Source organism: Serinus canaria, chromosome 4 (genome assembly GCF_022539315.1).
Source record: "Serinus canaria isolate serCan28SL12 chromosome 4, serCan2020, whole genome shotgun sequence".
NCBI lineage: Eukaryota > Metazoa > Chordata > Aves > Passeriformes > Fringillidae > Serinus > Serinus canaria.
Genome location: NC_066317.1, coordinates 6,648,898 through 6,660,966, shown reverse-complemented (window position 1 = coordinate 6,660,966; position 12,069 = coordinate 6,648,898). Strand labels below are relative to the sequence as shown.

The following is a 12,069-nucleotide window of genomic DNA, read 5'->3' as shown; positions in this document are numbered from 1 at the left end:
TTAGACTTTTGCAGAATTTACCAGCACAAACCACATCTTGCCTGGCTTTTGCCAAAGCCTGTGGAGATGGAAGCTGCAACAGAAACATCTTTCCATGCTGTAGCTCAAGCACTCTGCCAAGCATCATTAAAAATTATGTATTTAGGGCAAGCTGTCTCCATTTTTATTTTATTCTTACACTTATTAAAGACTTCTGTTGCTTAAAATGAGGTGTGTGTTCACTGGGTTCTTCTAAAATTGCTTTGCAATAATCCTACCAGAAAAAAAAAGCATTTAATATGATTTCCATTGATTTCCTGTGCCAATCATTACAAATTTATCAAAGCATAAAAATGCATAGAATAGGCTCTCACTGGCTTTACAATAATGCTGAACTACACTTACCTTTTGGAAGTCAAAAGGCTCAATTACTTTTCCTCTATTTTAGATAGAATTCACTTGCTTTGCAATGTGACCAGAATTTGAAGCAGCTATTAATTTGTACACAGTAAATGTAATATTCCTTTATAGCTGAGGAGAGCAGTGTGAGAGGAAGATAAAAAATTCAGTGGAATATTTCTATATAACCTGGTGAAAATTGTCCCTCAATCCAGAAAACAGTCCATTACATGTCAGTATTTCAGAATACTACAGAAATTATAATAAAATAAAAGAACTGCACTCAGAGTAAAGACTCAGTTGCCTGGAAAATCAATCCATATTGAAATACTGCTCTGGGACCTTGGACTACCATGATCATTTCCTGAAAATCCCTTTAAAAAGACTAACACTCTGAAGATACTAAAATTTAACATTATTTATTTTACTCAAAAGGGAAACCTGTGCTAATTCACAGCATGTCAGCACCTCATCGACGTGGCACATTGGGAAAAGGGTGTGTCTGCTAAAAGAAACACAAACCATGAAGTAACAAGGATTTTTGGGATCGTTTTCCTCTTTGTTGGCTTTTTTTTTTTTTTTGTTTGCCTTTTACATGCTCTGCAAATATTCGAATTTACACCGAAAAAAAAACCCCTGTAAATCGAGAAAAGGTATAAATTAAAATTAAAATAGAAAATGTACTGAGACTTCCCGAGAAAAGACAATATTTTTGTTATTGACATCAACTTTTTTTTCCTATGTAGAACAGATAAGGATATCAAGATGCTTTTGCCATCCTCATTAAAGGGTAACAGGCTCTCTGGAATCCCTAACAGAGTCTATACACTCCATTACTGTGCAGTATCATCAATGTCCTCTTTTTCAGGTAAGCCTTCTCTCAATTGTTAAAATACAAAAATGCAACTATTTTCTTTTTTTTTTTTTTTACACTGCTATTGTGACAGGACTGCTAATTACACTTTTAAACCTTGTCCTCCTCAGGTGAGGTTGAGTGGAAACAGTATTGCTCTGTGCTAAAAGGAGGAGTTAATCCTTCCTTACCCTTGCTTTCTAAATAATGTTCATAAGAGTACAGCTGCTCCAAAAAACCCAGGGGTTATAATTTCTAATTTCACACCACTGCAGCAAAAGCTGGTCAGAGTCTCTAAATTCTCTGAACACAGGCATAAAATTCATGATGTCAAAGAACATGGGGAAAAAAATTTGCATCAAGATAAGCCACAAAGGAAAAAATTAAATTAGTGACCACTGTGTGCATGGTGCAACTTTTATTTCAGGCTAAATCTCATCTCAATGAGAGTCCCAAGACAGTCCTATTTAAACTAATTTAGCATAAAACACCACTCAATACAATGGTGGCAATATCTAGTCTCAACTGTCTCCTGCAATTTATTTTTAATCTGTAACCTTCCCCACCTTCTGTGCAATTTCACAGCAGAAAAAATAATAGCTATAAAGGCTACTTTAAAATAGCATTTTCAGTTACAGACAATTAGTTGTGAAGACATTGAGGTACCCTAGTGCTTCTATTGAAATGTAAATATTTGTGATTTTAACAGCTTACTATTCAAAGCAAGACAAGCTACTCATTTGCCACACTTCTTTTATTCAGAACACTTTGAATAATATTTGCAGTAGAACACTTTGAATAATATTTACTGTCAACATTTTATTTTTTTTCAAGGAAAGTAATTTTTTTCCCATTAGTTCCAAATTCATTGCCTTTCAAATATTCTTATCATTATTGCTACTAAATACCATGGCATCTTTTTCAGAAATTATAACAACTGCAGGAAAAGGGAGACTATTTCAACCTCAAAAAGCACATTGTAAACAATAAATTGGCCAACTCATAACTGCTGTGCCTGAAATAATTATAAAATTTCCTTGCTACATTTTTACCTCAAGACCTTGATCTTGAGACAGGTTCTTCACATTTGCCACCCCTTACTCATGCCCACCCTACCCAGTATCAGTTAGAAAGGCCAGGACAGCAAAAGCTACATTTTAAGTGTTATTTCCCACTTCTCCCAGCTCACCTCACCCAGCAAAAGCAATAGACACAAGAGCCAGCAGGAACAGGCAGCTGAGAGAAAGAATCCCACAGGAGAGAGCCCTGGAGATCCCTTACTCCCTGGAATTCTGGCCCTCAGCACCCATGGAGGTCAATGCTGGATATTCCAGTAAGATCACACTGTTTGAGAAAGCAGATTTGTAGAACCTGTACTTGAGCTGAGAGAAAATGATGCAGTATTCTGTTACTTACAATGACAAATTATTTATTGGCATGCTTTTTATTCCCCAGAACTGGTTTAGGTGCTAAACTTCTCCACAACTGTCTTGACTTCCTAATTCTGTGCAATTCCATCCTTTTTTGTTAGTGTTATATTAGAGCAGTCCATTTTCTCCCCAGTATGTCCTTCCTTAGGAATATTTTTACTGCTGCTCTCCAAATCTTAAATTTCATTTTTCATAACAGATGTTCTACTTGTGTCTTGTTCCCCCTTCAAGATTACACACAATCAAATGAGACTGGAATTCTTCTCTTTCAATATTTTGCAGTTTAGCATATAAAACAGGCAAAACCATTTCAGATGGCCTCTAGGACACTATCTATCTGAATATAAGAAAACAATTTTAGAAATTCAAAATTATTCAAGATTAATTCAGATTATTCTAACATATTTCCCACTCATTCGCAGTCATTTTTTAAACTATCAACATTTTTTTCAAAAGTTCTTAGCATTTATCATCCCATTGTAGTCCAGAAATTCTACTGATTTGCACAGGAATAATTGGTAATGGGGCAAATATTTTACATCCAAGTATTGTTAATACACTGGGCAAATTGCATTGATTGGAATAACTCTTTCCTCACAAACATTGGAAAGGCACTTTTACTGCTTTAACCACAATTAAATAATATTTTGATGTGTAATGTTAAAAAAAAAATCTAAATTTATTACAAGAATGCAAGAACTGAATGGGAAGGGAGAGGAAGGGAAAGTAAAAATGTTCCCCAAAAGTCCCAGGTTTCATAGTTACTCTCATGCCACTGCTTCCTAATTCTTTTCTCTTCTTTTCCTTCTTACTTCAGGAGAAAAATCCAGATTTTGGACAGTCCCTTTTTCAGCCTTTCAAGCCAGATTGCTCCCAGAAATGGGAATGCACAATAAACAGCATTCTGGTTTCAGACTCATTGATTATTATTTAAAGATGAGAAGAGGCTACGTAACACCAAAAAAGTTAAATAACCACCAAGCACAATTCTCTTTTTACTAAAAAAAAAAAAAAAAAAAAAAAAAAAAAAAAAAAAAAAGCAGGTGATCTCTGGAAAGTTTCTAAATGCAAGTCTTGATATTTCAAAATATTTCAGCTCTTAAAGGCTCTTATTAAAGGAAACTGCTAAATCTGTCCTATTGCTGGGTGTGGGAATATGTACATCAATAGACACATAACCCAACCAGAGAGAGTAAATACCTCAGAAAAGCTCTGCTTTCATTTTCTAATGTCTTCCACCTTTTAAAACTAAAGGGACATTCATGAAATGACACATTTTCAAAAAAGCAGCAAGATCAAACTTTGTTGATGGTATGGTTGTAGTTATATATGAACTGATTTTCAGGCCAGAAATTAGTCATGGGTGCATTTATACTTTCAAACAATGAGTTTTGGGTAATCCTTCTCACAAGTTTCACAAAACCACACCGTTTCAAACTCAGTGGGAAGGTAATAACATCTCCCTTCTGTTCCAATTTAACAGAAGGCAAAGAGATGAAATGAAGAGATGCATGATGATACCCAAAGTCTCCCTAAGGAAAAGCAAGTTATTTTGTTGCTGGGGCCACAGCAGCATGCCAAAGAGCATTTGTGAACTTGGATACCCTTCTTAAAATTGCAGCAGAGCACTTAATGAGCCATACTTCAGAGGTGCATAAAATTAGGACTGAGGTAGACTGCAGACCTAATAAATCTTTCATTAGAACTCGTTCAGGTATCACTTTTCCCAATGTCACAATGAAACTATGCCTGAGGGAAGGCCCATTGATTCCAAGGAAGAGAACTCCATTCCAAACTGACCCTACTGCTTGAGAGATGTTACGAAAGGCTTAGATAAAGCTCTGCTTTTGGAAACAGCCTGTTTAATACAGGCTGAACCTGACAATCATTGGTTCACCCTCCCAGCCAGGGATACAGAATGCTCCTCAGGAACCCACAGGAATCAGCAATTAACATGCCTGCCAGGTATTTCCAAGGGTGTCGTGTTGAGCATTTTTCACAAGAACTAAATTCAGTGAAACAGAATGGGGTTTACTAAAATAATTGGCAATTATGAAATTAGCAATGGAGTATTGATAGAACCTGAGAGTTTTGCCTTCAAAGGACCAACAAAGGGTTTAATTAGAATCTAGCTTACGGTGAACTTGCAAATAAAATTAATTTATTTATAGTAGAATAAACCCCAAGAGCACTCAAGACTCCTTCCACCTGCTGACCTTTTTCACCAGCACAGGGACAACTGGTAAATGGCAAAAACCTGCCAAGGAACTCTGGAGCTTGGCTAGGAGTTTGAGACATATCACCATATCTTATTTTCTCACTTGAAAATGACCAGCCATGAATCCAAGCTCCATCATTTTGAGTCATTAGAAAGACATTTCATTCCATCATCATTATTTACTGTGACTTGACAAATATGGTGAACAGCTAAGAAAAATGGCATCTACTTTCTCCTAATTTTTCTGGGAAAGAGGGAAGAAATGTACATCCCTACTCAAGAGCATGTGTCATATCACAGTATATGCTACACATGAAAGCTCAGAAGAAGACAAATAATTTCAAAGTAAGAGTTTTGGAAGACTTTAAGGGTCTTACTGCAGTATCTTCTATGCCACTCAGGTTCAAGTCATTTAATAAATTCACCAGTTTAAAGCTTAAATGATTTAAGTAAGGACACGTAGTAGGAAGAGACACATTAAAAGTAAAAGCCATATTCAGATGTAGCCATGTTAAAAAATAGAGAAATTGCAATGAGCCCTATGCTTAGGAGAGAGTATTGTGCAGTTAATGTAAGTAATGAACCTTTCATGTGAAATGATGTAGTGTCACAACTCATTTGCATCCCACTTAAAGTGTAATTAAGTTTCCCTGACAGCATGGCTTATGGCTGAAAGAACAGACCTGGCTGCTAAATTAATCCAGAATCCCTCTAGTTAAATAACACTCTGCAAAGAAAATTCAACACACTTTCATTTAAAGTTCCTCAACTTACATTTAAAGTGGCACTACACAGAGTTTCAGAGGATGTTTTCAAGGACTTCAAGATGCCCTCAGCCACACAGCTGAGTTGAAAACAGGTGTGCTGAACCCACACCAAGGTTTGGCCCAAACCACACCTGTCTAAATGTTATCATTTTGGGGTTTTCTATTGCAGGAACTCCATTACCAGGACAGGGTTCTCAAGTGCAGAGAAAAGTCAAAAACACATTGAAAATGTGCTACTAAACTAACTACAACAAAAGAGATGACCATCAGTTGGGTCATTACCTGTAACGATACCAATGTCTGATTTTTTTGATAGAGTAGCATCCAGCAACAATAAGCTCAATATTAGACAGGTTTTTTGGTTCTAATTGAAAGAAGCCAGACTATTAACCACTCTTTTCAGCCACCTACAAAAATCATTCCCGAAAACCAAGTTACTAAAAACATGGCAGGAGTGAGGAGTGAGTGGTTTGTGGTTTGGAGAGTCTCAGAGGGAGTATTAAATTGTGGAGTAGTACTCCTAAACCACAACAGGGAGTAGCATCTTATGGTTTATGACTCAGTTTATTCTTTACTGATGTTCATCCTAAAGGTTCTATTTAGAGCAAAGAAAGTTGAAACAATTGAAGAATATATAATCCTGTAAAGTCCATATGGATCTAAGGAAAGTTAACTTATTACCATGAACTATAAGTATAGACTGTCCAGAATAGACACTCTCATCCTATTTTCCATTATATTCCTACCTGCATGTTACAAACAGTGAGGAATCTGTGCAGTCTCTCCATGGTTCTGGAAATCTCCTTAGAGGGAATTCCATTTTGGCCACTGGAAATAATCCAATTTCAGCAGCTTCACAAGATCACTCCCAAGAGTCTCCCTGAAACACACAGCAAGGAAATCTGCAAAGTCTAAATCTGTATCCAAAAAGAACAGGTACATCATGGCTATAATTAAACTGTAGCTCTTGCAAAGCTCTGAGTCCTTTCCTATAAGGGGAAAAGTTGCAGCAGCTTTTTTGACTAGTGAAAAACAAAAATCGTGTTTGGCAAAATGATCTGATGTTCTGGAAAATTGTTTTACTCCATAAAATTATTTCACTCCAGTTAAAGAAAGGGTAAGCTGGTAGCAGTTATTTTATACATAAAGAAATGTTCAAAATAGGCACAAAAATTTTGGGTTTAGAGACAGTATTAACAGAACATGAACAACCACGTCTCTGAATTTGAGAGACTAAGCTATAGCTTTTTAATAGAAATACCATCACTACTTAGAAGATTGGGAAAAATAATTTCAAGTGTTTTCCATTAAGGGAATGCTTCAGGAAAGTTTTTTGTGCCCAAGAAGAGAAGTTTACAGCCCCGCTTATCTCTCTGCAGTCAGAATTTATAACACAAAACACAAGAAGTATTCAAGTGTAACCCCTTAGAACTTGAACATTTGCCTGTGATTTTCAGCTTGAGACAACACAGTTTAACAAGCTGGATCAGATGGTTATTTTCATGTAGTTTCAGTCATTACTTGACAGTAGGAACTGATTTATCCACATCCACAACAGTAAGGCAGTTGGCTCCCAGATCCCTCCCACATTCCATTTTTTGACTTAACATTTTCAAATACACCAAATGGCAGCTAGTGGTGAAAACAAGGAACAGGGAAACACTCTGCAAGTAAATGCTAGGAGTTCCACTAAAAATTTCCACTTAAAAATTAAATTCTCTTAGGTGTGATGAAACCAGAATTTTGTCTCCAGGCCTTATATGTATCTTGCCAAATACTGCTGTGTATTGGACACACATTTCAGGGCAGCAAAGTTCAATTTTGCTTCAAATGCAATGAGGTTTTAAGTTAATGTAGCAAGTAATTATAAGGAGTTAATTGGCATTAACCAAATCAGAATTGTAGAATAACAATTATATAGTAATATTGTGTAACATTACAAATGTAAATGCTATTATATTTCACACCAATCTGGTAGATACACATCAAAATACTATTTTTTTTTTTTTTTAGCAGCATAAATATGGTTTTTTGACTGGGACTGAGCAGGAAATGGTGTTCTAATAGAGTTAACCAGAGGCCACCTAGAGTCCTTCAGGGAGACAGAAAATTCTGAGGTTCTATGGAACCACCAAGTCTAAAATGAGGGAAAAGCTCCCACAGTAGTTTTGTCTTCAACAGCTTTCTGTTTGAGCTCTGAAGTCAGAGCCAGCCACTGCACACTATAAATCAGCCCTGGACCTTTGAAGTCAATGGGCTCTCCCATGTAACGAATATAGCTAAATATATTTATTCTCTGCCAGTTGTTTGTATATACCTCTGTATTTCCTCTAAAACATACATTCCTTGTAATTATATGCAAATAATCAACTTACAAAGGATGTTGTGTATTCACATTAAATTTTCGGTCCTATTGCTATTGACATTCCATTCTGAATTTAACCCAAAACACATTCAAGTCAAAAGGAAAAAAAGAACTTACGTTTGCCTTAAAGCCCAATCTTGCTTTCTTGACAAAAAGAAATTACTACTCACAATCAGGTCCACGAATCTGTTTCATCTCTTCTTTAAGTATTGGATAAAATGGTTATATATTCTTCCACTCACATTTAATAGTGTAGAATTCATTCTTCTTGGGTGGCAAAAGCTTGCAATGAATAAATGAAAAGAGAATCACAGAATAATTTGGGTTGAGAGGGATCTCAAAGACCTTCTCATTCCAAGACCTCTGTCAGACAGGTTGCTCAAAGCCCAGTCCCACACAGCCTTGAACACTTCCAGGGCTGGGGCGCCCAGAAGTTCTCTGGGCAACCTATTCCAGGGCCTCACCACTTCCCAGTGAAGAATTTCTTCCTTCCATTTAATCTAAATCTGCCCTGTCTATTTATAAACTGAGAAGTGCAGGCCTCCCATCAAAGCACTAAGTGGTACCATCAGTTTTTCCATTTTTAATTTCCATTTGAACTTTTCACAGTGAAAAGCACTGATTTTTCAATCAAACACTGATGCAAGGGTACAAATTAGTTTCTACATTTTAAACTTACAAAACAGTATGTGTGTGGATATTTTGGGTCAAAACAGCCATGTCTAAACCACTACCACCCTGAAAGATAACTGCTTTTCAATGGCTAATTCACTCTTACTGTGGACAGTGCTCATAAAGGTAACACCTCTTTTCTTCTACAGCTCTCTCAAAGTCTCATTAAAAACAAAGGACAATCATGAACTTGTCCAACCGTGTTCTCTAATGACATACAAATATAAAACATTAAGATAAATCATGAAAATTACTCTCTTTAGCCTTGGTTACTGCATGGTTAGGTGTTACAATACCTACAACAACATAAATGCTGCCCATTAGGACAAAAAGCCAGGGATAATAAAGAATATTTATGTGCTTGTAAGGGCAGTGGGCTTCAATTTTACTCACTTCATGTGCTTGCACAGACACAAAATGCTGCAGACATGCATAAAAGTACCTCCACATAAATCTAGGGCTAAAAAATACAAGGAAAAAAAACCCTTTAGGTGAGATAAGTACTTTGTTGGAAAAGAAATTCTGTTACCCTAAAAACATGAAGTGTGCAGTCCACTGAAAGTCTGAGCTACTGAAGAAACATGTTTGCATTCTGCACAATGTGCCACAGTGAGATTGGACTTTGTGACAGTTGATGGGGGAAAATCAGCTCTGTATTTCATGGAGCTTAAGTGTAAACTTGAATTTAAAGAGATACTCACAGAACAGCTTTCTGGTTTACTGGATAGCCTGAGCCAATTTACAGAAGTATCCTGTTATTACTCAAAAGGCATCATTTCAGTGCTTAATTTTAGCTCAGTAGAACAAATTAAATGAAATTTTCAAGTTTGAAAACCCAGAAGGAAATAAATATCACAGAGGAGAAGACGGTGAAAAAACAATGGTTGATTCGAAAACCTCTCTGTACATGAAAAACTAGGAAAAACACTAAAAGAAGAGATACTAGAAATATTAGAGAAATTAATTTTACCATTATGGTGCTCACCTATTTTTACATTAATCAAAAATTCACCATTATTAGAATACCAGATTGCACTTTTTACTGATCACAAGATTATCCAGATGATGCCCAGCAAGTCTCAGAATCTGGCCCAAACTTGATTCACTCTAAATACTCATAGACTTTAAATCAAATCAATATGCAAATCATTATAGCAAGGTAATTCTAACAGAGTTTTCTGGTAACAACAGGGTTGATTTAACAAAGCCAGAATGGACATTTGAAATTACAAATCTCATCATCTACCACAGATTCCCTCCTGTGTCCCTTGCAGAATTCGGTGTGACTTTTCTGGTCTCAGTTTTCAAACTCAACTTGATTCCAGAGGGCTGTGCAGTACAGGGGGGCTCACTGCAACTTAGGGCCTGACATAACCAATCATAAATATCAGCATTCCAGATGGGGTAACAGGTGGCATCATTTGTTTCCTCAAAATTAGAGCTTCCAGTGTGCAATGGCTTTTAACACCCAGCCTTTCAGATCCACACATCACTTGAGACCCTGCCAAACTTTCACCAGGAGACGTGGAAACAGCCTTCAATGCCAGTGCTAATGGAGCTCAAGCAAATGTGAAAAGCTTCAGACTGCTTCTGAAAACCAGCTAAGATATCAAATGCAAGCACACAGAGTGTACTGAAAGGTGCACAAGCAAAGAAAGTTATTCTTAAAAAATAAAATCTCCATACTCCTGTTGTTTCCACTTGTGTGAAGCTGGTAATGGATACTCAGCAAAATCAGAGTCTGACAGCAATTAAAACTCTTGTAACAAGACCTGAGATGCTTAGGTGATTTCTAATGCAGTAGAAGGGCTCAGAGAACATAGAACACAAATCCAATGGAAAGCAGGCTTCACAAAACAGCTTTTAATTAGGATGTTCTAATTAGACGCTGAAGAGACACACAATCACCCACAATTAATTCTGCTCTTGATAAGGCTTAGGGAACAACACAGCTAAGTCAGAAAAGACACAGGCAGTTTAACACTTTAACTTTCAAACCTGAATCTTCCAAGAGGCAATGGGAAAACATTCCTTACTTTTTACTTGTTCTCCCACTGTGTGGCCTACTGAAAACCAAAAAACTCATTTTGCATAACACCTGCAATTTATTTTTAAACAATCCAGTCCTTATGAACATAATTAGATTCATTCCATCTGCTGAAAAACTAGGCAATTAGTAGTTCTAATAAACTAGCCATTAACTTGTACTTAGAAATGACTGATTTTAATAGCAGTATATTTAACAGTTTAAAGGAATCATCACATTTGTCAATTAGCACCATCAATTTCTAATTAAATGATCTTTCCACAAGTGGAGGGGAAAAAAAACCACCCTGATGTTTCATTAAGTTTATATGGAGCAGAGAATTTTCTGACCAAAAGGCAATTTTTAAGGGCTGTTTAGGCTAAATCAACATTTTGAGATGTAAGTTGATACACAAGCTAAAGACAGAAAGAAGTTGCACAGATCTTCAGACAAAGATCTTCTCTAAGGAGGTTTTTGTGGTCTTGCTAATCAGGAAAAAATAGATTTCATCAGAAAAAAAAAAATGCAGACATTGTTGAAAACTACAAAGGACTTTCAGAATCCATCAATGAATCCTAGAGGGAGAAGGTGTTAATAACCAAAGAGGTTATTTACTCAGCACATTGCATTACAGTGAGCACAAAGCAGTCAGTCAGTGCAGGTGACCCAGGATCTGTGCAATAGCCCTCATTTTAACAGATAAATTGCGCATCTTATAAGCAAGGCCATCAGGATTTGAAGCACTTCAGGCATTGTAGACTCAGGAGGATGGAAGCAAAGGCTTGGCACTCTGAAGTTAACACATGCAGAATGTGATTAGTCTTTCCTGTATCATTTACTAAACCTGCTAATTAATCTGGAGGGCCTCACACAAGCATCAAATACACAGACTAACTGATATGGAAAGCAGTCCATTTACTTCTCTATTATACCTAAACAGGTGCAGAAATAAAAAGGGGGGGGGAATCCACTTCTCATTAGCTCAGACATTCTTTTCCAGTCTCAATTTAAATGTTAAATCTCAATAAGTGTTGGCACTTCAGAGGTGCAGCATGTGGAAATGGACTCAAGTCTGAAGGATATTACAGTATACAAAAAAATTCCCCTTGTCTTTAAAGACTCACTTTGTGACTTGAAAAATTCTACTGAGGGCACAAAAAGACACGGCAAGATAAAGATGTCTCCTTTTAGGCAGCAGCCTGCACTTAAAATCCAAAACCATTTTTCATGCCAAAGACTTCTCTAATGACCATCTCATCAACAATATCTGAACAGATAAAATATAGTCCCCACTTCCTACTCAAAGAACAATATTAACAATAATCTGACAGGGCTTGATGTATGAGATCTCTTCAAGGAA

General features: G+C 36.6%; 1 long non-coding RNA gene across 3 annotated transcripts in view; it reads right to left on the bottom strand.

The window, feature by feature from the left end:
• The window catches only part of LOC108962961 (uncharacterized), a 41,837-nt gene extending 35,173 nt beyond the window's left edge, over window positions 1-6,664 (bottom strand). For all 3 annotated transcript variants that reach the window (XR_007777454.1, XR_007777455.1, XR_007777456.1), the window contains exon 1: window positions 6,393-6,664. This is a non-coding gene — a long non-coding RNA (uncharacterized LOC108962961). The remainder of the gene's footprint in view (window positions 1-6,392) is intronic.
• Between the last annotated feature and the right edge of the window lie 5,405 nt (window positions 6,665-12,069).